This window comes from Limulus polyphemus, unplaced genomic scaffold (assembly GCF_000517525.1).
Source record: "Limulus polyphemus unplaced genomic scaffold, Limulus_polyphemus-2.1.2 Scaffold8898, whole genome shotgun sequence".
Taxonomy (NCBI): domain Eukaryota; kingdom Metazoa; phylum Arthropoda; class Merostomata; order Xiphosura; family Limulidae; genus Limulus; species Limulus polyphemus.
Window position 1 is genome coordinate 22,907 of NW_013674508.1, and position 6,549 is coordinate 29,455.

General features: G+C 31.0%; 1 long non-coding RNA gene across 2 annotated transcripts in view; it reads left to right on the plus strand.

Annotated features, from left to right (window-relative positions):
- LOC111083288 overlaps nucleotides 1-5,853 on the plus strand; it is a 21,841-nt gene extending 15,988 nt beyond the window's left edge. For both annotated transcript variants that reach the window (XR_002608923.1, XR_002608924.1), the window contains exons 2-4: nucleotides 2,379-2,524; nucleotides 4,413-4,457; nucleotides 5,833-5,853. This is a non-coding gene — a long non-coding RNA (uncharacterized LOC111083288). The remainder of the gene's footprint in view (nucleotides 1-2,378; nucleotides 2,525-4,412; nucleotides 4,458-5,832) is intronic.
- The last annotated feature ends 696 nt before the right edge of the window (nucleotides 5,854-6,549 follow it).

Here is a 6,549-nt window from a genome sequence, read left to right on the forward strand (position 1 = left end):
ATAACAATATTGTTTGTTACAAAATAGTTAACAATACTGTACTCCACAAGATAGATAACAATATTGTTTATTACAAAATAGTTAACAATACTGTACTCTACAAAATACATAACAATATTGTTTGTTACAAAATAGTTAACAATACTATACTCCACAAGATAGATAACAATACTGTACTTCACAAGATAGATAACAATATTGTTTGTTACAAAATAGTTAACAATACTATACTCCACAAGATATATAACAATACTGTACTTCACAAGATAGATAACAATACTATACTCCACAAGATAGATAACAATACTGTACTTCACAAGATAGATAACAATATTGTTTATTACAAAATAGTTAACAATACTGTACCCCAAAAGATAGATAACAATATTGTTTGTTACAAAATCGTTAACAATACTGTACTCCACAAGGTAGCTAACAATATTGTTTATTACAAGTTAGATTGAAATATGAAGTTTTATATATTATAATATTTGTGCCTCATCTTTTAATTTTCTTTAATTGTTGTTAATACTCATGTGAATTATTTTATTCATTTCATATCTAATATTGTGGTACGACTATTGTATTTATTTATTTTGATTTTTCTATTTGACGAAATATTCTCCGCGACAAGTTGCTTTGGTTTATATAAAATATTTTGTACTGTAGTCTTTACTCCGTATGTAATATTCGTGTGTAATTATTTTCTTCACTTAATGTGTAATATTCGTGTGTAATTATTTTCTTCACTTAATGTGTAATATTCGTGTGTAATTATTTTCTTCACTTAATGTGTTATATTCGTGTGTAATTATTTTCTTCACTTAATGTGTAATATTCGTGTGTAATTATTTTCTTCACTTAATGTGTAATATTCGTGTGTAATTATTTTCTTCACTTAATGTGTAATATTCGTGTGTAATTATTTTCTTCACTTAATGTGTAATATTTGTGTGTGAATGTTTTATTTTATTTGTGCAATATTCTTATGTAGTTGTTTTGCACATTTTGTGAACGTTTTCTTCAGTTGATAAAATATTCCTGTGTCACTATTTCTTTAAGTTGATGTATCGAATCCTGTGTAAATATTTTGTTCGGTTTAGATGTGATATTCCTGTATGGATATTTTTTCAGTTTAGATGTGATATTTCTGTATGAATATTTTTTCAGTTTATATGTGATATTCCTGTATGAATAATTCCTTCAGTTAATATGTGATATTCCTGTATGAATAATTCCTTCAGTTAATATGTGATATTCCTGTATGAGTAATTCCTTCAGTTAATATGTGATATTCCTGTATGAATAATTCCTTCAGTTAATATGTCATATTCCTGTATGAATATGTCCTTCAGTTGATATGTCATATTCCTGTATGAATATGTCCTTCAGTTGATATGTCATATTCCTGAATGAATACTTCCTTCAGTTAATATGTGATATTCCTGTATGAATAATTCCTTCAGTTGATATGTCATATTCCTGAATGAATAATTCCTTCAGTTGATATGTCATATTCCTGAATGAATACTTCCTTCAGTTGATATGTCATATTCCTGAATGAATACTTCCTTCAGTATGTCATATTCCTGTGTGAATATTTCCTTCAGTTGATATATGATATTCCTGTGTGAATATATATGATATTCCTGTATGAATATTTCCTTCAGTTGATATATGATATTCCTGTGTGAATATTTCCTTCAGTTGATACGTAATGTTCTTGTGTGACTACTTAATAGAGTTGATATATTAAATTATACTGTTTTTACTTTCTTAGGTTATTATTTCTATTACCAAACCCAGTTATATTACTAGTTTTATTATGTTAAACAAGCTTGGCTAAGGTAAAAATGAAGCTTATTTAATTAATGCAACATTAGCTTAAAATTCAGTTTTATATTCTATGCTTGCACATATTCTCTTGTAAGATGCGATTTTATTATAACTTCATTGTTGTTTTTCATCCTTCTTCAGTTAACCACATTCTGTAGGAAGATGTGATTTTATTATAACTTCATTCTTGTTTTTCATCCTTCTTCAGTTAACCACATTCGTAGGAAGATGTGATTTTATTATAACTTCATTGTTGTTTTTCATCCTTCTTCAGTTAACCACATTCTGTAGGAAGATGCGATTTTATTATAACTTCATTGTTGTTTTTCATCCTTCTTCAGTTAACCACATTCTGTAGGAAGATGCGATTTTATTATAACTTCATTGTTGTTTTTCATCCTTCTTCAGTTAACCACATTCTGTAGGAAGATTTGGTTTTATTATAACTTCATTCTTGTTTTTCATCCTTCTTCAGTTAACCACATTCTGTAGGAAGATGTGATTTTATTATAACTTCATTGTTGTTTTTCATCCTTCTTCAGTTAACCACATTCTCGCCGACGAACAAGAATATCGCCTTACTCGGTATCTCATGTCGAATTATGACTTGGCCGTCCGTCCTTCCCATAACGCCTCACTTCCTCTCCGTATGACCTTTGACCTATCTCTTCATCAAGTGATTGATGTGGTAAGTTATTCACTGGAAATATAACATCTGGCAATAACCGAGTTCCGTTTGTCAGAGAGAACGTCTTTAACTGATCGTTCAAGGTGGTCACCTGTAAAAATGGAAATTCTAACAACACACACGTTTTATTTTTTATAGTCTCCATGGCGTGTTAGTTTTAAAGTCTTCATGTTATTTATATCGTTTCCATGGCGTGTTAGTTATATAGTCTCCATGTTATTTTTATAGTCTCCATGTTATTTTTACAGTCTCCGTGTTAGTTTCATAGTCCCCATGTTATTTTTATAGTCTCCATGTTATTTTTACAGTCTCCGTGTTATTTTTATAGTCCCCATGTTATTTTTATAGTCTCCGTGTTAGTTTCATAGTCCCCATGTTATTTTTATAGTCTCCATGTTAGTTTTGCAGTCTCCGTGTTAATTTTATAGTCTCCATGTTATTTTTATAGTCTCCATGTTAGTTTCATAGTCCCCATGTTATTTTTATAGTCTCCATGTTAGTTTCATAGTCTCCATGTTAGTTTCATAGTCTCCATGTTGTTTTTATAGTCTCCGTGTTAGTTTTATAGTCTCCGTGTTATTTTTATAGTCTCCATGTTATTTTTACAGTCTCCGTGTCAGTTTTATAGTCTCCATGTTATTTTTACAGTCTCCATGATAGTTTTATAGTCTTCATGTTATTTTTACAGTCTCCATGATAGTTTTATAGTCTCCATGTTATTTTTACAGTCTCCATGTTAGTGTCATAGTCTCCATGTTATTTTTACAGTCTCCATGTTAGTGTCATAGTCTCCATGCCTTGTCAGTTTTATAATCTCCATGCCTTGTCAGTTTTATAATCTCCATGCCTTGTCAGTTTTATAGTCCCCATGTTATTTTTATAGTCTCCATGTTGTTTTTATAGTCTCCATGTTATCTTTATAGTCCCCATGTTATCTTTATAGTCCCCATGTTATTTTTATAGTCTCCATGTTGTTTTTATAGTCTCCATGCCTTGTCAGTTTTATAGTCCCCATGTTATCTTTATTGTCCCCATGTTATCTTTATAGTCCCCATGTTATTTTTATAGTCTCCATGTTGTTTTTATAGTCTCCATGCCTTGTCAGTTTTATAGTCTCCATGTTATTTTATGATGGATCTCTGTATAGTGTTTTAATATTTATTTAGTTACTTTCTCTGAGGAACTCACAGAATTACTATTAGAATTTCAAACATTTAAGTACATAGGATGTTAAGGTAACTGTATATTAGAACACGTTACATTGTAGTGATTTTAGGTAACTGTATTTTAGAACACGTTACATTATAGTGATTTTAGGTAACTGTATATTAGAACACGTTACATTGTAGTGATTTTAGATAACTGTACGTTAGAAACGTTACATTGTAGTGATTTTAGGTAACTGTACTTTAGAACACGTTACATTGTAGTGATTTTAGGTAACTGTATTTTAGAACACGTTACATTGTAGTGATTTTAGATAACTGTACTTTAGAACACGTTACATTGTAGGGATTTTAGGTAACTGTATTTTAGAAAACGTTACATTGTAGTGATTTTAGGTAACTGTACTTTAGAAAACGTTACATTGTAGTGATTTTAGGTAACTGTATTTTAGAACACGTTACATTGTAGTGATTTTAGGTAACTGTATTTTAGAACACGTTATCTCGACATATTAACAGAAGTATGTGAGGGAGAATGTATACTTGTTCAGTTAGTTTTAGAATCATTAAAGGAAAAAAAATCAAGCTTATATATTTTTTGCTTTTGTTCGAAATGTAGACTATTTGATTGAAATAATTTCCCCCATGTTTCCTGAAAACCTTTTTCCGTCTTTCCCGCTGTTAAGTAGAAAGTTAATTCTATATAAACCGTCTTTTCTTAGGATGAGAGAAGACACATACTTACCACAAGTTGCTGGATAACACAGGTAAGCCTGAACTTTGTTAAAATTATGATTTGTCTAAGGAGGGGGATTAGAATATTTGTTAAAATAGGCTTAACTTGAATAGTATTGATTTTCTACGTCCAAAAAACTCAATTTCTTTTAGCGTTTATGGTAAAACGTTTTCTTTCTTCGGGTTCACTAAACCGAAAAACACACTCGCGTTTTTCTCATAAAACACAGCTGTTTAGATTTGATGACGTGGAAACCACTTTTTGGAAAATAAAAGTTTGGAGACGGCTTGACTGGGCAATGGAGAAAACTTTATTATAACTGTAAGACGTTTCGAGAAGATTATGTACCTGAGGATGACAAAATCTTGTCGAAATGTCGTACATATATAGAGAAGTTTTCTCCATTAGCCAGTCAAGCCGTCTCCAAACAGCTGTTTACAGTTTATTTAACATCATTTATCTGTACAATTTACAGGAAAAGTTTAATTTAAATATTTGTAAAAGGTATGAGAGAGGTCCGTTTTAAAAAATCTTCAATAGGTGATGACTGACGAAAAATTTCATGGGTAATCTAAATATTTATATTAAATACGACAAAACACCGCGGGTAATCTAAATATTTATATCATATATGACAGAACACCCTGGGTAATCTAAATATTTATATCATATATGACAAAACACCCTGGGTAATCTAAATATTTATATCATATATGACAGAACACCCTGGGTAATCTAAATATTTATTACCCAGGGTGTTCTGTCATATATGATATAGATTACCCAGGGTGTTTTGTCATATACTGATATAAATACTTAGAAATATTAATATCATATATGACAAAACACTCTGGGTAATCTAAGTATTAATATCATATATGACAGAACACCCTGGGTAATCTAAGTATTTATATCGTATGTGACAGAACACCCTGGGTAATCTAATTATTTATATCGTATGTGACAGAACACCCTAAATAGTCCAAATCTTTGTATTTTCAGTGAGAGACTAACCTAAAACCTAACTAAACGATTGAAGAATATGTTCGGGTTTCCGAATACCAGGTTTTCACGACCCATTGATATATAAAAATAACTTTTCTTCTCAATATGTTTTAAAATGTTAGTGGATGTAACTAGGAAGCCATCTTTACTCTACTGCACTCACTATCTCAAGTTTCATTATTTGTTTCATATTTATAGTGATCAGAGTTGTGAAGACAAAAGTAGCATATATTTATTGTGTTGTAGTATTGAAAAATACGACGATATAATTTACTCAAATACTTCATGAGATACTTAGACGAAATATCTATAAAGAGGAATGATACCCTTAATATAGAATATATCTGTATATCTGTACAGTTACTACCAGCGACATGATATCACAAATTTTGTTGTTGTAGAAATGGACAGATTACTACCCGCGACATGATATCACGTATTTTGTTGTTGTAGACATGGACAGATTACACTACCCGCGACATGATATCACACGTTTTGTTGTTGTAGACATGGACAGATTACTACCCGCGACATGATATCACATATTTAGTTGTTGTAGAAGTGGACAGATTACTACCAGCGATATGATATCACACGTTTTGTTGTTGTAGAAGTGGACAGATTACTACCAGCGATATGATACCACATATTTTGTTGTTGTAGAAGTGGACAGATTACTACCAACGATATGATATCACATATTTAGTTGTTGTAGAAGTGGACAGATTACTACCAGCGATATGATATCACACGTTTAGTTGTTGTAGAAGTGGACAGATTACTACCAGCGATATGATATCACACGTTTAGTTGTTGTAGAAGTGGACAGATTACTACCAGCGACATGATATCACATATTTAGTTGTTGTAGACATGGACATATTACTACCAGCGACATGATATCACGTATTTTGTTGTTGTAGACATGGACAGATTACACTACCCGCGACATGATATCACAAATTTTGTTGTTGTAGAAGTGGACAGATTACTACCCGCGACATTATATCACGTATTTTGTTGTTGTAGACATGGACAGATTATACTACCCGCGACATGATATCACGTATTTTGTTGTTGTAGACATAGACAGATTATACTACCCGCGACATGATATC